The sequence below is a fragment of the Podarcis filfolensis genome, assembly GCF_964270895.1.
Source record: "Podarcis filfolensis genome assembly, chromosome: 4".
In the NCBI taxonomy this organism is placed as follows: Eukaryota; Metazoa; Chordata; class Lepidosauria; order Squamata; family Lacertidae; genus Podarcis; species Podarcis filfolensis.
The window spans coordinates 69153283-69177304 of record NC_139607.1 but is presented as its reverse complement, the minus strand read 5'-3'; the positions used below and the strand labels follow the sequence as shown (position 1 = coordinate 69177304).

At 40.6% G+C, this 24022-nt stretch overlaps 1 long non-coding RNA gene across 1 annotated transcript in view; it reads left to right on the top strand.

Moving 5' to 3' along the window:
- The first annotated feature begins 704 nt into the window (after window positions 1–704).
- The window catches only part of LOC310761645, a 63587-nt gene continuing 40269 nt past the window's right edge, over window positions 705–24022 (top strand). The window contains exons 1-2 of the long non-coding RNA XR_014547625.1: window positions 705–773; window positions 2798–2908. This is a non-coding gene — a long non-coding RNA (uncharacterized lncRNA). The remainder of the gene's footprint in view (window positions 774–2797; window positions 2909–24022) is intronic.

Below are 24022 nucleotides of genomic sequence, written 5' to 3'. Positions count from 1 at the left end.
GAGCATGGCCTGTTGGAAGGACAACGTGGGAGGTGTTTCCCCTCACCCCAACTCCCACCAAACACTATTCGTCATACTCAACAAGAAGAGAGTGTCAATTTTAAGCATAATGGATTTAATCCAGGTTCTCTTGCAATCAATGACAAAAACGTGCATTGATTCCCTTAGTCACAGGTAGTCTGGCCTCAAGGCCACAAAGTCTGACAGACGCAAATTGACAGGCTACATCTCATTCACCTCAAAGGCAACGGGGAAAAGAAATAATCAGAAAGGGGCTCTGGAGTGGGGGTGGAAGACCAGCTGCATTTTTTTCCTAAGGAGGATTTTATTTTTTTATTTAAAAATGAGGTCCTCTATTTCTAGCTGAAGTGTTTATTCTGAAGTTTTAAATAAGAATTATGGGGGGGTTGGCTGCAAAGCAGCATAAAAATAATATTTAATCTAATTTATTTAACCTAACTATTCCTTCCTTCCTCTTCCTCTTCTGTTTAGTTTCACATTGCTGTTTTTGTTCCTCGTGACTGCTATGGCTCCCTTCACATCATGCTTTTATTTTACAAAAATAATTGTTCTGTGCTCTGCCTGTTCATGATAACTGCCCTCTATGTAAGATCGTCAAACACAGAAAGTCTGTTTCACATTCTAGCTCAAATCCAAATAGAAAGCAACAGGTTCTTCAAGCAGTTGCATTCCATGCTCAGAGAGTCCATTCCATGGGGTTCCATTTACATGTTACAGCAATGGCACAAGAAGTGCTTCATCATTGTGCTGTGGTAAGCAATTTTAAAGGTCCTCATATAGGCATGATAACACAGGTGTTTGCCACATCTGTGCTCCCCACACTCTCCCCAACTCTGTTCAAAACGGTTGAGGGAACCCCCAGAACTCATTTAGAGGGTGCATGGCAGGGGGAGGGAGGAAGTTCCATTGCACAAGCAGAAATATTTGCACTGACAGAACATTAATGTTGCTCTCTGAAATATACTCAGAGTCGAGAGTGGACTTCATGCTCTTTATTCAGCTCATAGTGGTGAGGAGGAATGGAAGTTCCCCCAGAATGTCTGCATTATATACATTATTTACACAATGGGCCCCATGTGATTGGCTAATTCCGGGATTCACCTGTAGGCCAATCAGGTTGCAGATTCACTTCCACCTGGAGCTGGATTGGCTGGCTCCTGTGGACCAATCAGACTGCTGCATTCTGAATCCTATTGTTCTAGGACCAATCAGACTGCTGCCTTTTGGATCCTATTCAACTCAGTACATAACACTCTCTGTTGGATGCAACCCTTAGACATTGCCAAACATGGGGTGCCCTTCCCAAATAATGAGGGAGACATTATGACTTTCTAATACAAAAGAGGATTAGTCATTTGCAAGAGCAGGAGGCAAAAACCAACCTTTCACATTCCACAATGTAGGTGTTTGAATGATTTCAAAGATGATTGTGCGTTTGAGACAGAGACCAGTGCTTCGCACAAGCAGGTTTCTTACTCCATTGCCTCATATAAAGATGCTGTTTTAAACAACAACCAGGAAGGTCACTGAGACTTGCCTGCCAGCCATATGTTAAGTGGGGGCAAACCATTTAAATGCATTATCTACCTTCTCCTTTGAAGAGAGAATGCTTTGTTGATTTTGAACTCGTAACAGGAATATTCCCTTTTAACATTTTAAAATAATGAATCTTCATTGTTTTCCTTAATATTTAAACACTATGAATAATTAAAGGGAATATTTCTCTGATTTTGTTTTATTGAGGGTTACATACAGTCAAAGCCTGCAGAGGTTTGGGAATTGTAGCAGGAAAACAAGGCCCAGCAGTGAAATATTCAAGGCTATGTGAGGAAGTTATGCTGTAGCTAAAACAAATGTTTTGATACGGTTGACTCAGCTGAAGGCAGCCTAAGATTGATAGGGTGGTGACTCCCTTTTTGCTCTAATGGCATACCCTGCAAGTGTCCCAGAAAAACATTTCCCGTGAGAACACAGTGGTACCTCCCAGTCAGCAATATGACCCACCTGCCAGGAACCTAGCATAGTGGCTCCATGCAGTGATCTGCTTCTTCCTTCTGTGTATTCAGTTTTCCCTGACTGCAGTCATCTACACTGGTCTATGGTCATCCATGGATGACCTAAGCTAGAAAAGTTGTCTTTTTTCTTCTTCCTCTTTGAGTTTTGGTTGTAATTTTGTCTCCACTGACATTAAGGAGATGGGGGTGCCTTGACAGCTTATTAGGCTACATGAGGAAGTAAAAAAAAAAAAAAAGTTCCCCCTTTTTTTAAAAAAAGTACAATCAATGAGCTTAATTCTAACTTTAGCTAGCTTGTGGAACAGCCTGAGAAATCAAGTACAACAGCAGGCATTCCAGCATAGTTCTACAAATCTATTATGTAAATCTCTCTGCCTTAGAACATCGCCTTTGGTTATAGCAGTGCTGAAACAATGTTCTCGTACCTTCCCTTCAGAGACCCACCTTGGCTTGTAAAAATAAATAGTTCTTCATTTTTTCATTTTTTCTGGAATGACTTTGTTGTGTGGTATGCTTTTCAATAACAAACCAAACAGGCAGCTTGTGTTTTGTGGTCCTTACATTTCAAGCACAATTTTAGTGTTTTTCTTCTTGAATGAAAACGTGTTCAGCTTTGTTATCACCCAGGGATGTAATTGCTCACATGTAAACCTATATGCATCTTCTTCATAATTGTACACATCTCTATTACATTTTATTTACTGGGTTATATAATGTCAGAATTTTATCTAAAGTTTTCTTCTTCTTTTTCTTCTCTTCAGCTATACCAGAAGCCATTTTCTCCTTAGCAGAAATTAGATTCCTTCTGGGGAAAAAAATATATCTTTCACATCTTTGGAATGAACATGTTTTTGAGAATTGGTACCCTGCAGGTAAGATTTAATTCACCCCTCCCTAACTTTTAATCTACTTTGCACTAAAGTCACAGAATGAAAATCATCTCTTCAGATTTAGCTAAGCACAATCCCACATGGAAAACTATAATAGAAAAATATTCTTTATATTTTCATGTGTGAAGAATACAAATTAAACTTTCCAGAACTGAAGTATGTGTTCTTTAAATACATGAGGTGCTTACACTTAATTGTATACTACTTAATTGTATTCTTTTGACCCCTGGCATCATAAATACACTCTATATTTCTGTGAGTGTGAACCAAGAATATTTACAATACAATGGGAAATCATTACAGTCTGAAGGTTTCAGAACGTAACTGGAGTCTGTCCCCAGGGATAGCTCTCCATAATTAGGCATGACATAGATAATCATGATTAATTATGTTTCTGGATAGTCATCAGCCTCTTATAAATTATTGTTGTTTGTGATAATACTAAGGAAAAGAAAGCAGGATGACTTTTAAAAGGCCATGAGGAATGGACAGAACAATCCTATGCTCAAATTTCATTCAGGGAGACGGAGAGGTGCTGCTGCTATGATGGTGGAACAGCATCCTTACTTGTGACTTTCAGGTTCCTCTTGAAGACATTCTTACGCAGACAGGCCTACGCAGTTGCTTAAAATTTTCTTGAGCAGCCAGTCATTTTAATTATCCTTCTGTGTTGCTTTTGAATGTCTTTTATGCTGCTGTACACTAGTGTTTTGCGAAAAAGTGGTCTATAAATACTTGTATAAATAAATAAAACAAACAAATTATGCCCCCATACATGGAGGCAACCAATGAATTAATTACGATAGGCGCATCATCCTAAAGCACACACACACACTGACATCAGACAAACACAAAACACACAGATGGTCCATCAGCCCCAGCAACACAGCCAGCAATGACTCCAGTATTGCTCATCCCAAGGTATCCCAAGATTTGAATCATCATATGTTCCACTCAAGAACTGCTTTAGAGCACAAAGTAAATGTGTAGGCCAGAGGCCTGCTGAAAGCATACAAAGTTCTTCCTGGAACAAGGATTCAAAACTCTCTCCTCAAGGGAAATATCCTCTTTTCCAAGCAGTGAAAGAGGTTAGGACAGACAATAGGGTCTATCCTATTGATAGGATATCACAACATCACAAAAGTTGCTGAGGGTTTTTTTTAAGAATACCCCCAAATTCTTGAGCTCCCCCCCCAAAAAAAAACCCAAAAAATTGCGATTTATTTTTATTGACTTGCCTAAGATCCAGGACAGAGCACCGCCTTTCGGAAACCCCCATCCCACTCTGGACATCAATCCCACCTTTGAAATCTCAGTACTGTCTGGGAAAATTCGGACATATGGCAGCCCTATAGATAAGAAAGGCAGCCACAGACATAAGCACTATAAAAGCAGCTAAGCACATGTGCTCTCAAGCATTGGACATTAGTGGAACCAAATTCAAATCTGAAATATGGATTTATTTAAAGAGCACTCTCAGAGTGGGTTACAGAATTCTGTAGTAGACTGATAGACATGGCACAGAAAGGGGGGGAAATGGGGAGGGAAGAGGAAGCAGCAAGATCAAGCCCATATTCTTAAAAGCGGCAATTCTTATAATAACCCATTGGGATGGAAACAGTTCAGGAAACCTGCTGAAATGGCTGCTGCTAGATGACCTCTCAACTCTCAAGACCAATGGCAGCTGGTCCCTCAATAATGCCAATTTATATCTGATATAAATTAAGGAGAAACCTCAATTTATGCAGTAGGACACAATCATGGAAATCTACCCGGGTTCAGATGAAACCTGCAGACTGTTCCAAGAATGGACATATATCATTTCTTTATCACAAGAATTTTCATGGGAAGTTTTTTCATACAATTAGTATTAGTTCACAACAGAAGAATAGTCCCAACAGCATTGATTATATTTCCTATTCTTTCCTCTCACTTCCCCATTTCAGAAACTAGGAAAAAAATAACTGAGGAGCAAAGTCAGAGCTGGAGCATTACCGGTTGGTTGCCAAAGCTTTTGGTATAGTTAATTTAGCATCCATATTTGCTATTGACATATAAATACTGTTTCTGTACACATTCAATATACGTAGTCCAATCTTCAAATCCCATAAGCTAGGCAGCAGCTGAACCATATCCGTGCACTCTCTGCCTGACAGAGAACGCTCCATTTTTAATAGGACTTCAAAAATTGAAATGACAGATGTGAATGAGCCATATTAAATTACCTGGCAAATGCAGCTACACCCATAAAAACATGGTGATCCAGGTGCTTCACTATTAACATCTTTCCAAACACTTCGGCTTTGATCCAGAAATATGAGCACTTGTGTATTTTTCTTTTTAATGGAGAGCCTCTAGGTCCTTTTAACCCCCTCATTGCTGTTCTCAAGGTGGAGTGCACCTTTTGAAACCCCTTTTGTATCATTCAGCTCGACCCTACACATGTTTATTTAGAGAAACAGACCCATGCGTGCCTAGTTCTAGAAATACTCTCAAGTAATTCCTCCCCCCCCCTTTATTTTATTTTTGCTTTATCCAATGTATAATATTAGTAAAGATTGTTGAGTGATATACCTGTGGGCAGGGCTTTTTTTCAGCACCTCTCAGGTAGGCACCATTGCCATTCTAAGAGAATGAAGGAAGGGTTCGTGGTGAGTTCTAGAAAAATAGCACTGCCTGTGGGCTAGCAGGTCTTTCTGTCTCACTAAGTGGATTTTTGTACCTATAAAAATGGCTTCAGTCATTTCCATCCCATTTTCCTAACTTTGTGTCTGATTACAAAAGGCTTTTAAAACCCTCACAAATTTAAGCAACACTTCTCTACAACCTTCAAAAATGAAAGGGTTTTGAGAATCGCTAAGCAAAACATCAAAGCAGTAGGAAACCTTTTGTGCATTAGCAATACTCAATCACAATCACAGACAATAGAGGTGCAGGATAAAATAAATACAATATTACAGCTACTAAATAATTGAAATACATTTGGCATATTAGATACACAACAGCAATGTCTGAATGGAATGATTAATAAGAGTTAAGCTTCAGAGAGAGAGAGAGAAGTGATTTCTTACATTTTCTGAAAGCATTTTCCTATGAGAATTGCAATTTTTATTACTTTCTGAACTGAGAGGATTGTGGGTGTTTTTAGTTCTGATTTTCTTAAGTTTTAAGATTCATCCAGAATGAGCATTGTCTCAGGTCTGAGCCACTTTAGTTATAACACACAAAGCAGGAGAAACAATAGGTGTTGGTGGGTTGTTGTTTTTCAAAGTTGAAGGAGGAATCAGTGTTTCTGATGTGTATTGTCATCCAACATTTGTCTTTGATAAAGGGGAAAAATCTATTTGACTCGGGGTAACAGTGGAACAAAAGTAATGTATCTACATCATGGGGCTATTGACTCTCTGATATCACTTTTAGTTCTCTTAAAATTAATACATTTTCCCACTCTTAATTTTGTGCTGCAGGCCTCACTTGAAAATAGTCCTTTAGAATGTGCAAACATCTCACAATAACGTCAATTTTATACAGTGGTACCTCCGGTTACATACGCTTCAGGTTACATACGCTTCAGGTTACACACTCCGCTAACCTAGAAATAGTGCTTCAGGTTAAGAACTTTGCTTCAGGATAAGAACAGAAATCAGGCTCCGGTGGTGCGGCGGCAGCAGGAGGCCCCATTAGCTAAAGTGGTGCTTCAGGTTAAGAACAGTTTCAGGTTAAGTACGGACCTCTGGAACGAATTAAGTACTTAACCCGGGGTACCACTGTACTGTATCTTACTCCTAGACCAGGAACTCAAAGGGGGTTGCAGCACTGACAGGGAATCCAAACTACAGGAAACCAGCATAATTTACAGCAAGGTACTGTATTTTTCACCCTATAGGACACACTTTTTCCCCTCCAAAAATGAAGGGGAAATGTGTGTGCGTCCTATGGGGCGAATGCAGGCTTTCACTGAAGCCTGGAGAGTGAGAGGGGTCAGTGCGCACCGACCCCTCTCGCTCTCCAGGCTTCAGGAAGCTCTGTGCAACCCTTGGGAGACCGGCGTGAAGCCGCACCGGGCTCCCAAGGGTTGTGCAGAGCTGCCTGTGCTCCCGGGCTTCGCACAGCTCTGCGCAACCCTAGGGAGCCCGGCGCAAAGCCACGCCAGGCTCCCAAAGGTTGTGCAGACCCGCCTGCATTCCAAAGCCTGGGGCGTGCTGAAGAGCGCGCCCGGGCTTCACGCAGCTCTCCGCAAGCCTGGGGAGACCGGCGCGGCTCCCTAGGCTTGCGGATAGCAGGCTGTTCTGTGGGCTGGGGTCGGGGGAAGCTCGGGCTTCCCCCGCACCAGCCCCGTGCCTGGGGGGGGATTTTTTTTTCTTTATTTCTCCCCCCCCAAAAAAAACCCTAGGTGCGTCCTATGGGGCGGTGCGCCCTATGGGGCAAAAAATACGGTAAATTATGTCACGGCAACTTACCCACTCCAAACTCCATTCAGGGGCAAGCTGAGCTGGTCCAAGCCCTGCAGAGGAAAAACAAGCTTTTATTTTAACTCAGTGCAACAGAACTTACACCGGCCCTTTGGGGGGTTTCATTGCTGTTGCGTTGCTGGGTCACATGGCTGAACTGAACCGAGTTTGGAATAAGGAAAAATCTTCCCCATGCCTTGTCCCATCCTGTTACACCCCCAGAAAGATCCTTTTAAAGGATTTATTCTGGCCTCATCTGAGCCCAGCTGAGCTGTGATTGGAGATTTACCTCAGTGTATCTCCACTGACTTCAGCTGGCATAGCTCTGATCCAGCCCAGGCTCAGTCAGAGATCTTCCTGCTCCAAACTCCACTTATCCCAGCTTGGATGTGAAGTGCTTCCTAAATTCCTTTCGTTATTTAGAAAGATTTATAGACTGCTCCTTTTTTTAAAAAAAAGGGCAGCTCACAAAACAGAATTAAAAAACAGCAACAAATAAAAACAACAGATAATGGAGCAATCCTTAACAGCTGCATCAAACATTACCCAGCAATAATAAAACAGCATCAGCAATTTAAATGCCCAGGAAAGCAAAAATATATTAACCTGGTGCCTAAAAGATAATAGCATAGGGGGCAGAGGAGTCTTTCTGAGGGGAGAATTCTACATGTGGGATGCCTCAGCTAAAAAGGCCCCCTCTCTGGTCATTACCTTGTCAGGGTTATCAGGGATTTTGGATGCAGATTGATGCAGTAGAAGAGGGCTTCCTAAGTACCTGAATCCTTGAGGAAGGTCTGTAGCTCAGCAGTAGAAATCATGCTTTGTGGACCCAAGGTCTGAGGTTCAATCCCTGCATATCCTGCCTGGAAAGACTCTCATCTAGAAACCTGTTAGTCAAGCATAGGCAATATTGAGATAGTTGGACCAATTGTCTTACTTGGTATAGGGCATTCCTGTATTCCTGTATCCCAAGTTGTGTGAGACTTTGAATTGTTCGTGTTAATGGGCCAGAATTCAACGGAGCTTTTTTTCATCCCATGCATGGAATTCATTAAATGTAACTATGTTGGCTACATGACTGATTTTAAGCAGCTATGAGCGCTGTTTTGTTTTTGTTTTTACAATCAAGTGGTGTATAAATTTTAGGAAATAACTATAACCTTTAATGATTTCTTCAGAAGTGCATTTTAATTGATTTTATCCATAGAAACAACAAATAACCTAATTTAAAACATAAATAAAATTCTGAACATAACTTAATGCATTAATAAAATGTAGTTTCTGAGACTAACAAGTACAGCAAAAATCACATGGGAATTAATCTCTACAAATTACAGTATAAAGATAACAAGCGTTGCTGCTATTCTTACTGATATTTACAGCATAACAAAATAATGACAAATTCTACAAGGTAGTGCCTTTTGTCCTAGAATTCATAAATAAACCATCCAGAATACATCTGATACGGTAGTAACAAATTGGCCAGAAAGAAAACCAAACATATGCTTCCCTATGTAGATAATTTGTTACTTATTCATATATTCAGTCAGTATTTAATTGCAGCAGTACATTTTGGCATGTAAGTCTTGTAAGTCTTGTGCCTGTTCTATGCAAATTCAATAAAAGATTTAATTAAACTTTCATAACAGTTAGATGTCCATGCAAAGAAAAAGTTTCTTCTTCCACACATTGTTGTAATTCAGCTTTATACAAACTAAGCCTTTTCAGCTCCCCAAAATACTTTCTTTTAATATAGTCTATGCAGAATCCAAAGTTATTTATTTTAAATGTCACCCTGTTTTGATTCCCGAAGCATTTTTCTTGGGTTGAAACAATACTGAACATGACAATGGCAGGCTTTTCCCTCAAGAATACTCTTCTTTTCATCCAGTACAAAGTTTAGATATGCTTGTGGTTGACTAAGAATCCTTGCTTTTAGAGCTTCTTCTTTTTGTTTGTTTTTTAAGTGCTTTATTTTTGTACATTAGTGCTTTCTCCTCCTCAAGTCTTACATTTGTGACCACTACTTGACTTCTTCCCACATCCCCTGCTTTTGTTGAATTTCCAGTTATTTATAACATTTCTACAAAGATCATCCTAGAGGAACCTTAAACATTCGTTTTCAGGGTAGGCAGTTCCTGCGTTTATTTATTTGTTGTCTAAGGCTGAGACCACAATTTCTTTTAATGGATCTGAGATGAAAAAGTTAAGAATACATTTTTTTAAAAGAATTCTGTGTGGGGTTTTTTTCAAATAAAGCATAATATTTCATTTGTGAAAAAATAGGTTCAACAGTGCAATCCTAAGCATATTTATGGAACTTTGGGGCATATTACCAATTAAGTGTCCTCTTTAGGCATTCACTGTAGAACATACAATGTGGCCTGCAGGAATGCATATGGCTAACACCCAAGGTAACATGCTCCTGAGCTGGTATGTGATCTGCTGAGTCTAAAAGAACCCAGTTCATAATAATGATAATAATAATAATAATAATAATAATAATAATAATAATAATAATAATAATTTATTATTTGTACCCCGCCCATCTGGCTGGGCTTCCCCAGCCACTCTGGGCAGCTTCCAAAAAAATATTAAAATCCTCTAATACATCAGACATTAAAAGCTTCCCTAAACAGGGCTGCCTTCAGATGTCTTCTAAAAGTCTGATAGTTGTTGTTCTCTTTGACATCTGGTGGGAGGGCGTTCCACAGGGAGGGTGCCACAACCAAGAAGGCCCTCTGCCTGGTTCCCTGTAACTTGGCTTCTCGCAGTGAGGGAACCGCCAGAAGGCCCTCGGCGCTGGATCTCAGTGTCCGGGCAGAACGATGGGGGTGGAGACGCTCCTTTAGGTATACTGGGCCGAGGCCATTTAGGGCTTTAAAGGTCAGCACCAACACTTTGAATTGTGCTCGGAAACATACTGGGAGCCAATGTAGGTCTTTTAAGACCGGTGTTATGTGGTCTCGGCGGCCGCTCCCAGTCACCAGTCTAGCTGCCGCGTTCTGGATTAGTTGTAGTTTCCGGGTCACCTTCAAAGGTAGCCCCACGTAGAGCGCATTGCAGTAGTCCAAGCGGGAGATAACCAGAGCATGCACCACTCTGGCAAGACAGTCCGCAGGCAGATAGGGTTTCCAAACAAAGGGTTTCCAAATCCAGATCTCAATCCTTGTGTTTGGAACCCTTTTCAGGATGAGCTGCCCCCCTTGAGACCCTGCCAGTTGCCTGTTGGTTTGTATATTAAGATTGTGGTTGCACCCCAAGGCCCCCAATCCCTTCCCCAAGTAAATAACTTTACACTGACAAATAATTTTGGTTTATGTTAATGGGCAAAATTTAGGCAACAACTTTATTGATTACAGCAAAGTGAGTGGTATTGGCTTAGGCATTGGCAACAGACTATAACTGACTCCTGCCCCTCTGGCTGGTAGTCTGAAAGGGTAAACACCAAACGAGGGAGCAACATCAATGAAGATCAACCGAAGCTCACCCCGGGGTTCCTGTGGTCCTGGCATGGCCTAGCCCCTCAAGCAGACTTCAGACGAGATCCAGGACCCCCAAATTCCTTTACTGGGATGCCCTTATTCATGGAGGGGCAGGTGATGGCCACACCTTCCCTCCCACACACTTCATTAAGCCAATGCCTAACCACCTAACCTTACAAAGTTGTGACAATTGCTAAGGGGGTAGGTGAAAACCAAGTGGCCACTGCCAATTTGCCAAATGGAAAAATTCCTACCCGGCCTCTGTTCCAAAACAGGCAACCAACCAATATCTGAAGCAAGGCCAAAGCAGCAACATCTACAGATAGGGAGGGGAGGGTGGGTGCTCAGCAGCACAAAGCAAGTGCCTCAGCAACGTCGCACTGCCGATTTTATAGGCCCCCACCAATCACGCCACCTGCACTGATTGGCTCAAATGGCCTGGTGTGATTGTGGGACCATACAGACAAGGTCTGGGTCATGCCCAGCACCTTTGACCTGGCAGGGGTTGTCTCAGGGGCCCATGCGCAACCAGGATTTGACCTGGCGGGGGTTGTCTCAGGGGCCCATGCGCAACCAGGATCCTCGTTAAAGACAATCCCATTTGTAGCTTCTATAAAACAATGCAATTGTCTTAGCTAGTAAATAGATAAACGAGGGCACGCAACGAATGCACTGTACAGAACACCCAATATAGTTACGATGAGGAAGGAAACAAGAGCCACAAACTGCAAAGAAAATTAAAATTGCTGGCTGACTCACCTCCCATGGTTATAGCATAAAGCATTCAACAAGGAAGCTCAAGGTGTGCAAACTTATACATGACAACAGCAGGAATATCTGAACAAGCACCTTTTTCTCAGTTGGAACAAACTTCTGTAGCAACAAGAGCTGAAACAAAGTGAGAGAAATGCACACAAATATTCTTAGTGATTTACTGAGCGTATTATATTTTTTTTCTAGAAATGGTTAAGAAGCAGACTTTATGTCCTGAATCAAGAAAAAAGAGCAGGTTTTTAAAAATGTCCCAGAAAGTTAACATTTCATGGAGCCATTAAAGTTCCATTATAGCAACTTGACAAGTAATTTCAAAATGGCTGCTTTATATATTCCAACTGTCCTAATTTATAAGGGCAGGCTCTGTCTTCTGGTACTTATGTCTTATAAAATGGACTTTAGTCCATGATAACTTAGTAAATGCGTTCATTTTTAAGGCACACCAAAATTATTTGTTGTTTTTGCAGAAGCAGACTAAAATGACTACCTCTTCTGAAAGTTGTATCCCTGATAAATCAGCTTTATTTCTCTTTTTACTTTTCAGAGAGAGTTTGGGGTGCTTTACAAAAGAAAAGAAAAGAAAATTGAGTGTGAACATAGCACCAGCTCTCATTTCCTTACACTAAGAATGGCAGACAAATTCCACTTTGTTTGCATTTTAATTAGAACCTACCTAATGCATACTTCTCAAACCAATACATGACTAGACACAGCTGTCCTCCATAATCTGCACTTCTCTGAATTGTGGTAATGCACCACAAATACACCAAACAATGTATACAAAAATGCATTATTTTAGGGGAAAGTGTTTCAAATGCATATATTAGTGAACATTGAAAATGCATTATATTTAGGAAAGTTGCTTGTAAATACATATACCGTATTTTTTGCTCTATAAGACTCACTTTTTCCCTCCTAAAAAGTAAGGGGAAATGTGTGTGCATCTTATGGAGCGAAGGTGTGTGCATCTTATGGAGGCTGCGCAGCTATCCCAGAAGCCAGAACAGCGAGAGGGATTGCTGCTTTCACTGCGCAGCGATCCCTCTTGCTGTTCTGGCTTCTGAGATTCAGAATATTTTTTTCCCCTTGTTTTCCTCCTCCAAAAACTAGGTGCGTCTTGTGGTCTGGTGCGTCTTATAGAGCAAAAAATACGGTATATTAGAAATTTTCACAAAATGCTGCTGAATTTTCATTGATTTTTTTGGGGGGGTGGGGAATGCAAATTGTTGCAGAAGTCAAGGAAAGTCCAGCAGAAATGAGTTGTTGGAATGCAGTTATCAGCTGGGTTTATTTCTCTGTGTGTGTACATGAACATAAGTAGGGATAGGGAAGAAATTTGTTTTAGTTCACTTTTTAATGCAAACCTACCTAATTCACACTTCTTGAAACAGTGTGATGGGGAATCTGTGGTCCTCCAAATGTTGGACTCCAACATGTATCATATGTAGTGGACATGTAGAAAGATCAGAGAATGTTGGTGTCTTGTTGATGATGAGCTGGAAAAAAAATTTGGGCTAACCTTTCTAAAAAAAAGCCTGGATCTTTTCTGCTAAGCATTCTTGGCAATGATATTATGAAAAATCTGAAAGAATTTTTCCTACATGCCACGGCTGCAGCTCAAACATTGATAGCAATGAACTGGAAAGGGGGAAATGTTCCTACCATATTGGACTGGCAAAATAAATTACAGGATTATATAGAAATGGTGCAACTGACAAATAGCTTGAGAGGCAACACAAGACAAATATTCATACAAAAATGGGATAAGTATAAGAAATATTTATGAAATTATAACAGTGGTATAACGTATATGGCAGCATTTAATTGACCCTTATATAATGAAACATATGAGAAATAAGTCAAAAGGTACTAACTGTTGTAAGAATGTATTAGAAGGAATATAAAGAATAACCCAATAATGATAGGTACATTCAACATCTGGATGCTACAGGTTCCCCATCCCTCCTTCTTTAAGTTGACCTTCTCTGGAAGTTATTTGCTTTCATTTCAGCAACCACCCTTATTTTGAAAACTGTCCCAAAAAGAACTCTTCCAACCACATCATAACTGATTTGTATTCTCTTCTAGAAATGAAATTTCCATAAAGCCCAGTTTCCAAGTAGCAGGGGAAACACAGCTCACATGTACTCATGACCACAACCAAATTCAAACATGTTTCTGTTGTCAAAGAGGCAGAAACAACTTGCTGCAAACTATATCTATTCAGCCTACATTGTGACCTGTCAGAGCTGAACAAGAGATATTTGTTGCGTCCTTGCTTTTTACTGGATTTTGTAAGTCACAAATGAGGGCAATTCCCCACCCCCACCCCGAATTCAGCTACATAGTTTTCCCAACAAAAGTTCAAATTTCATTAATGTAACATAACTTCCTGCTGTTGAAACAGCATCTCCTGCATATATTTCTTTATTGTTCCTTTATCAGAATAATGATGTGGGGGGGATGCAAAGTGGAATTATTGTAGCAAAGGTGCAAATTCTACCCATAAATGAAAAAGGAGGCATCCATTTCAGAGCTTGCCAGTAGGCATGTTTTAATATCAAATACACTGCATGAGGCCAAGTACTTTCAACATTTATTCAGTATATTATACTTTCTCATTGTATTAAAAAACAGAGCCATACTACACTTACAAACATCTTGTTTTCATGAAAGACATCAGTCAAAATGTTACATTAACATTCAGTTTGGCTTTGATTGCCAAAATGAATTTATTAATTCTTGAACCTTGAGGTCAAAAGGACTCCAAGAAAATACTCAAAGGCACACTTTGCATGTAGTGAGAGTATCCAAAATACATGTGGAAAGTACATACTTTAAAATAGATAAATTGCAAAATAAATGTTCTCGGATGATCCGCCAACCTCTGCTGATTGGGGCAATTACCCTTTGCACAGGCAATTAAAATAATTTGCAACAAGGGGAAAAGAATATCATATCCATCTCCACTACGTGGTCAGGGCTTGTTAAGTATAAACAGACATTAGGAGGATATTCTGAATATAGGAGGAAATGCTATAAAGGATAGATTCTCTGCATCAGTTTACCCTTTACTCTGCATAAAGTTGCACTTTGCCCTTATTGAGGGAATTCATTGAGGATCGGACACACTAATGACATTCTGGCATTATTTGCTTTCCTGTCATCCTCCTCTTAAAAGAAAGTATCACATTATTTATTTTTTATAAAGAAAAGAAAATTGCATTGTTTCAGGTTAAAGTCAAATGATATTATTGATTTTCTTCATCATTTTTAGTGCAGAAATGGTGAATGTTTATCTCATAAGTTATTTATATTATATATTCTGAGTCCAATGACAGATTGTCATGGTGCCTTTTCCATCAGAAACCAAAAAGACTCCAGAAATGCAATCCTATAGTTGAGATAGCCTGGCTGAAGAGGCTTTAGAACCTGGCAGAGTTCTACACTTGTATTATTATTATTATTATTATTATTATTATTATTATTATTATTATTATTATAGTTGTACTTCACCATTCTCCCTGACAGGACACGGGAGGCTTATAGATAAAAATAACGACCATTAAAAACACAGGATGATCAATTATAAAAATTAAACATTTATAGAATTAAAGCTATATACATATATGAAAACTGTGATATATTTCTCAGCCATGACAGATATGCTGGTAGAACCCCATATTTCCCAGCAGAATACTATACCAGCAGGGCTGTTCCATCAGCGAAGATATGTCAGCAGGGTGAGGAGCACACTAATGTCATATCCTCTTCCCCTTCTGTCCATGGTCACACACAATCAATGACAAAATTTCCTCCAGCCCTAAACATGTCATGGCCCTGTATTCTCAAATTCACAGTCCCTAAGCATCAGTAGCTCTGAAGAGGAAACAGACTCACTGCCCTGTCCAAAGTAAACCCACTAGCATCATATTCTGTACCTAGTCCCACAAACTATGAGGATGTAACTTTACATATGACTCTGAGGAATAGACTACTGACTCACCTGTGGATGAAAAAAAGTCCTACATAACTCCTGCAAACCTAGTTTCCACAGCCCAAAACCTGCTACCTAGAAGGAGTTGACAGCTGCACTAAAGGATAGTGCCCCCTTCTCTAAAAGAACTCAGCTCCCATTCTAGATCCTCCAGGCCAGGCTATAAACTGGGGTTTGCAACATGCCAGTACAGTACTGAAGTGACTTGTTCCTTCCTGATCACAGCTACAAGATTGTTGCCCATGGTCCTGAAATGCTTGCTCTTGAGCTCTAAACCTGCACCCTTGCTCTTGTCCAGGGTCCTGACCTCTCTCCAGCACAAAGTCAGCTTAGGAAATCCTGTGCATGTTTCCATCGCTTCATTTGGGCTGCCACCTAACTTCTGTTGGAGGGTTTTGTTTTGTTTTGTTTTGTTTTGTTTTGTTTTGTTTTGTTTTTTGTTTAAAAAGCTTCCCCTGTGTTGAATTACACCCTGTACTGAGGCCCACATCAGCACTATTGGAATTAGGATATGGTACAACTCAGCATACAATCACAGCATACTAACACCAGTATATAAATCACACACAAGGAAACCATAACTCTGATAAAGAACCATGGGTCATTGGAGCTACACACACACACACACACACACACACACACACACACCTTTAGTGGTGGGAATTAAGAGGGGAAAGCACTTTGCACCAACAGCTTAGCCTCCTAACATAGATAATCATTCTCAGAACTACAGACACAAAACACTCATCACAAACTCTAATCACTCCACTTCTATATCAGAGGCTGCCAAGACAAAGCACAGGTATGCAAGGTCGGGAAACCCATTTTGTATTGTGCAGCTGGCATGACTGTCCCCTATATCTCAGTCTCCTCCACACATTCTTTGTTCTGTGTCAATACAGTGTCTTGTGTGAGCTGTGTTTCATTCTACCCATCAACAGTGAAGTATCTCCGTATCTCCCACTCTCTGGTGAGGCACTTATCCCAGTTGCAGAAAAGCTCTGTGTTGGCAAAGGTCAGCCGTACGAGCCATTGCCACTGCTGAATAATAATAATAATAATAATAATAATAATAATAATAATAATAATAATTTATTTGTATCCTGCCCTCCCCGGCCGAGGCCGGGCTCAGAGCAACTAACATCATGAGCACCTTCGACTGTGTAAGGTAAAGCCCAAGTATTTGGAGGAAAACAAACAGCTACTCCACACAGTGCTCCACTGGACTCCCCCAAGTAAGAAGGGGGCATGTGCTCTGTGACATAAGACTTGAACACTGGCAACACGAAACACTCCCTCTTCCCTCTCACTTCCTCACAGACATGCAGCTTCAGGAATTATGCTCTCCAGCTGCTGACAATTGTTTGTTACTCTGTGTGCTGCCTTACTTCCTACAGGTCGCTCCACCACAGATATAGGAGCCATCATTGTAGTTCACAACATACGGAGGGGTCCACTTTTCAGGTGGGTGCCCACTCATTAAACGAACCCATTATGCATTGCTTCAAATGCATCTGAATGTCATTAGTAAAGATGCTTGTGCGTGCTGACGGGAAATGTATAGATTTCTGTCTGGTAAGGTTTCATATGTGAGACAGGGCTTGCTACCTCGGAGTGCATATCTCCCCCTCTTTATTTACTGCTCCTCTGTCAGCGGTGCCACTGCTGAGCAAATGCTCTTTGCTTATTTACAGCCCTTCCCCACCTCTCCTTATGCTGAACAGGACCTGCTTTGTGCCACCATTTGCCTTTCCCCCTGCTGAGTTCATTCACCCTTCCCAAGACTTATGCTTATGAAGAGGGTTAAGCTTATTTTGCTGTTGGATCATGAGGATTTGTCAAGGAAGAGATTCCCTGTGTGGCTCCTCGGTTGTAATTATTCAGTGCGGAGGAAATCTGTAAGAGTGCATTTCTCCATGAGATAAAACTTTTTTTAAAGGATTAGATCTGAGTGTTGAAGGCATGCACATAATTGATTGGAAGGCTAGTTAAAACTTTACTGACAATTTTTTAAAAAAAAATTTGTCATGGAATAATCCATTACCGCATAAGTACCTGGTTGATTCAGGGTCCTACTGAGACGTTTTGCTGCCTAAGATGCCCCACTCCACCCCCTGTCAAGGTGCAAATAATCCAAGGTTATTCTAGCGTCTGAGACATGAACTCCCACAAGCACGCCTCCCTAGTAATAAAAATACAGCAATAATAAATTGAACAACTAACCATTCACCATCTTTTCATAACACCTAGGAGCTGATGCCTGAGGCGGCTGCCTCACTGTGCCTAATGATAGGACCGCCCACAGAGTAGTTTATAACATGCCCACAGATGAAAGGCTTAATAGTGAAATAAAAAGGTTGATACTGCTAAACTGCAGTAGTAGAGAAGCCTTATGCATTTTCGGGACCAAAACTGAGACGAAAGTGATTTCACCCAAATTTAGGGGATTATAACTCAGAGATTTCTGACTATTAGTGTCAGGCTTAGTTAAATAAACCTCATTGCCTCCTAAGAACTGCCAACTTTCCAAAGTGTTAACAGCAGTTCCATGGAAATGAATACTTTTCTATATATAGTTTTTAACTCCATCAACTCATGATCCAAATACTTGAACACTTCTCAGGCTGAAGGAGAGTCATGGCAGGTGAAAAGTAAAGTCAAAAGGAATTTAATAATCTTCTTGTTTACAGTAGTAACATACTCGTCCAAAATTCCTTTTATGTATCTTTGAGGAAGTATTTTACTTTCTCTACTTTCAGATTAGCTACAGGATGCCAGAAAACTTGTTCTCAAAGCACAGGTATTGCACTGATAACAGCAGTAATCCACGGTGATTTACCAGACATTTTAGGTCATGAGGAATGGGCTGCCAATAAGAGGTTCAAAAGAAGTTTGTGGTTTATTGTAATGCAGTAGGCTAAGTCAACAATGTGCTGGTTTTTAAAGAACAGTTAGGAGCGGGTTGAATAGGTCATGAAGTCCTTTCTTTATGCAAAGGGCTCACGATTAAGCCTGGCATGGTGCTTGATGCCTGGTGGATTCTCATTTCAAGTTGCTTCACAGAATATTGTTACACCTGCGAGATGTTGATTTGGGACCAATAAAGCCTGCATATTTGGTCATGTTCCATCTCCTCTAGCTGTACACTTGTGAATGAAACAGCTGAGATTTAAAATGCACTGTAAGGATGTTTCTACATTAGCAATCACACCACTGGATTTTAGAAATAAAGTTCCATGTGCAGTGTGTGTTTGTGCAGTATGTATTGGAAAGGGTAAGCCAAGGTTAATTCTCCCTGGTATGGCAATTAGCTTGGGGTGGGGTTGTCCCTGATGCTAAATGCCGCACAGAGGGTGGCTTGTACTATGATTTGGGCTGGAGATGGAGACAAGGTTTAGTTTTTAGGCTTAATTTAGTATTTAGCCCTAGCCTTCAAAGTTATAGGGCTCCTCCCACCCCTGCCATTGCCTACGCTGTGTTGGACATAATTTATGAAGATAGCTCTATACATGGAGTCCCCATGTACAATATAGAAACTTGGGTAAATACAGTTCTCAAACAATATTCAGTGAACCTCCATATGTACAACATTCTCCCTGTTTCAGAAGTTATGCCCAATACTGTGGCAATAAGGGTATGTGGAACCATGCAGCTTAGGGCTGGAGTTAACTGCATGGTCTCACAACCTTTTTCATTATGCTTGATCTCACCACACAAGGAATGCTTGAAGAGTGCCAACACTTTAACCAAAACTTGTCAAGAGGCACAAATTGCTGACATTTTAGGTTTTGGTTCATGAGTGGCCCTGGATCAGCCCTAATAATCCTATTAGGGGTTGTTGTTTTTACAGAGCTGAACCTTTATTAAGTTACTGTAGCACCTGAGAGGCCAGCACATATTTCAACTCAGCTCAGCAGTGTAAACATTCAGCTCTATTACAAAAAAAGTAAGTTTAAAAGTTTGGCAGTATATTTTACATTACTGTGCTTATCTAAATATTTTTTTGCTATTCTCTAATGTCTAGACTGCATCTTGGCAGAGAGACAGGTCACCAAAAGCCAACAATTTACACTTCGTCCTGCTCCATATAAAATGCTTCATTTTTCTCTTCTTCACATGTCTAATGAATTTCTGTGTTTCTATAAATGTGAAACTAATATATACATTATGACACTTCTGGGGTAAACTACAAGTACAAATTCATTATTCAAGGCTCTTTTAAAAACAACAAACAAATGCATTGTAGAAATATTATCTTTATGTGCTAGGGTGTCTAGAATAGTGCTGCCTGTTCTATGCCCATGTAAAGAGCATTTGAAGACTTCACTGCCTGTTAATAGCTGAGGTCAATCAAGGATTTCAGTGCAACAATGAATTTACAGCTCCAAGTCAAGAACTCACCAGACACTAGAATCCAAGGCCACCCTATGTTGCTGAATGTTGAAAGATTCAGAGATAGACAAAAGCAAGTGTTTCTTATTGAATTTGCTTCCACGATATGTAGTAATGACTATGCCTTTGCATAGACACCACCACCGCCCTCAATCTGATTCTGCTGTGTTTGATGTTCTCAAGGCTATGCCAAGAATAAAGCAATTCAGTAAAACTTGTATTGATTGATGGAACAAACTAAACTGTTCCATCTATGTGATTTCGAGGCAAAGAGAATAGAGAACATCCATGATTTTGCTGTAGATGCATGCTTCTAAACACTTAATAAAAATACAGGTCAAAGCAAGGAGGGCACTAATCACATTGATTATCACAATTGCTTTAATCAGGAGGCTGGCTGTGCATGCATTTCCTTTATTTCTCAACAGCGAGGGAGTGGGTTTGAAGTTCAGTGAAAGAAACTGAGTGTCCATTTAGGCTGGACCAAATCACTGATATGCACTTTGCAGAATAGAACACATTTTTTTTTTCCCAGTAGCCCCCAAGTTTTGATCAAAACCAGATTTAGAGTGTGAACTTCAAAAAGAATTTCCTGGAATGCTCGCTAATATGATTGCTTGCTAGTACATGAGAGAAATAGACAAATGCTGTGTTAAAACTGAACACAGCACAGCAGATAAATGTATACCAATTCACTTATCCGGATGACCTGAGCGGCATAGAAAATAATGAAAAGGAAATAATATGTGAACTGCAGCGGGGTGTTGCAGGCACAGATTGGCCTCACTCACACTGCCATATGTATGAAGAAGTCCTCTGTATGTACTGATTGGGCCAGGTTACCCCCTCAGATAGATGAGCTCTTACCAATGTGTGTGGGTGTCACCTGATCTTCATCTTATACCTTTCACTTATATCATGGACCTGACACTTCTTGTCGTATGTGGGTTTGGTACAAAAATCTGATGAACAGTTGAAAATTGGGGACACTTTTACAAGTATGATTCTGACCTCACTCCATGAGTTCATCCTGTGTACCGTGTCATCAGTACAAATGGTTACTGTTACACAAATAGGTTGACCAAACTATTAAGATGTTCTCTTCCTACAATCTCACGAAATAGTCACCTCTTTCCATATGAACCTACCCAGACCCTGAGATCATCTTCTGAGGCCCTCCTTTGTGTGCCTCCACCATGAAAGGTCTGGAGGCTGGCAACACAAGAACAGGCCTTTTCTGCAGTGGCTCCCCATCTGGGGAATTCTCTCCCCAGGGAAGTTTGCCTGGTGCCTTCATTATGCATCTTTAGGCGTCAGGCAAAAACATTCCTCTTTAACCAGGCCTTTAGTTGATTTGATTGACATCCTATGCCCTTTTAAAATGTGGGGGGGAGGGGGTTATTGGTTGTTGTTTTATTTTGATTATGTACTTTGTGGTTTTATAGTGGTTAAGAGCAGTGGACTCGTAATCTGGTGAACCGGGTTCGCGTCTCCGCTCCTCCACATGCAGCTGCTGGGTGACCTTGGGCCAGTCACACTTCTCTGAAGTCTCTCAGCCCCACTCACCTCACAGAGTGTTTGTTGTGGGGAAGGAAGGGAAAGGAGAATGTTAGCCGCTTTGAGACTCCTTCGGGTAGTGATAAAGCGGGATATCAAATCCAAACTCTTCTTCTATGTTCTGATTTTATCCTGTGAACTGCTCTGAGACCTGCAGGTATAGAGCAGTATAAATAATCATCATCATCATCATCATCATCATCATCATAGGATTGTAGAAAGATCTGGGGGAAATCTAACAACTGCTTTGTGGATAGCAAAGCTCAACTAGAAGATACCAGGCCAACTTCAAAACTGAGACTGTTTCCAAACATCCTTCTCTGTCACTTGATTGGTACGAGTTCCCCTTTATTTACAGAGAACTTGAGGCTGGAAAGGGCAGAGTAGATTACTAGAGTATAGCCAGTGTTCAATTGATCAAAACTGACCAACTGAAGCAAAGAACCTTTTAATCAAGCTACGTCAGGGTAGCAATGGAGGAAACCTTCTCAGCTGCAGCTCCTTTCCTACACAGTGCCAGTGATAGGTTGTTCCAGTTGGTAAATCCAGGATGCAACATTTTACCACCATATATAAAAGATAGGCATCCAAGAACAGCAATACAACTTTTCTATACATAGCAGGTGGGAATGTCTCTGTCCTACTTCCCCTTAAACACTATAGCTAAGTGTTTGCTCTGTGCCTGCTAAGAGTGTCCATAGGATTGGATGGTCTATAGCCCTCTTCAGACATTCCCTCCCAAATGCAATGCAATTTGAGAAGAGTGGGTTGTGCTTCTTCACCCCACCTCTTCTGACTCTCCCCTGCCACTGACCAGGTCAAGCTCACCACATGTTAGGAGGGTCACACCTGCAAGTGAGAATCCTTCTTTACTCATCACCGAGTTTGGAACCCTGGAAGATGAGGTTCTAAATCACACAGGGAAATTACACAAGTGCAACAGATCCTGGCTGCAGACGTTTGTTTTCCAACTGGGGGAGGGCAGCAAAGAAAGTGACAGTAATACAACAGAGGGAGATTTCGCCACTCTCTCCGTCATCACAGGAGGGGTGTAACATCTGAAGAAGACATGTGCCTTCCTCAGTGCTGATTGAAAACCCAAGAGAGCATCCACAAATACTTGATTCAAGAAAACTGCTGACTCTTAGGAAGCCCACCTGGAGGTTTGACAATAAGACTTTGGTAGTGTCTTCGTGGGCATGCTGAAAGGCTGTTGCAACTAGGGCAAGATTATGGCAGCACAGATTTTGCCTAAACAGACAAGAGACACAAGCTGGTTTTGAATAGTGGGTAATCATATTATTTTCAAGTGGAATGATCCCAATTCAGCTTTGAAGTATCCCTGCTTACAAGAGCTGGAGAAACATGGGAACGAAACACTGTTGGTTAATTAAATCCAATGCTGCCAGTATTTATTTGGGCGATTTCCCCTGTCTTGTAATTTATGAATGGGTAGCTTAAAAACCACTTTCCAGAGTCATACATTTCTTGAATGGCTCCCTATTTATTGCAAATTGGTTGTGGCTGTACAGCTGTGGGTAAGCAATGAAGCACATGCTTAAGCAATAACAGAGCTGAAAAACCAACTCAAGTACAAGTGGTATAGCTTGTTTATGTGTATGTGAAAATATCCATTCTTTCTAAATTCTTACATTTCATTATGCTGTGTTGGGAATCATGGTGCAGATAAGAGCTAATTACATTTTATACTTCTTTTTTCAAGCCCACCAAATATTCAAGTGAATGGTGTGTCAATTATTTATCTGCACAAGGCAGAGTGAGAGTGTTTTTCAGTGCTACCGAAATCTTTCAATGTTGTTGAGATCACTAGAAGCAATATATTCTGTCTGCCACAATCAGTGGAACGAGTTAGCAGAACAGGCAGGTTTGGGGCTAGATGTTCAGCGCGTCATTTTTGCTCAGAGGCATAAGCAGTTTAATAACTTAATTTTTGTTCATGTTTTCTGTTTATCATGGGGGGGAGGGACATGCTGAGGTGAGATTAACTCTGTCATTGCTAGGTATTTTCAAAGCCACAAAAGAATGGTCTAATATTGGGTAGCTTTAGTCTTCTTAGTGTAATTTTCATCAGAACTGCGCATTACATTTTCTGGCCTCTCCTTTGATATAGGATAGATCTCATAATTTAAGCTCTGTTTTTCAGATAAACAGTAAAGCATGCAAATATTATGTGTCAGGAGAAGCTGACATCTAGCCTATGGGTGGGCAGAGCAATCAATTTCTAGTCTTTGTTAATTTATAAATCTTTTCCATCCGATTTTTGCATTAATTTGTGTGTGTTCATATTTAAATAAATACTTTATCTCAAAGTACAGATGTCCCAAAATACACATTTTATAGTTTGTTTTGAGCCAAGAAGTGTGTTGTGAAATTTGGAGAAGTGTAAAATCGAAAAACTTCCATTCCCATCAGCCCCAGC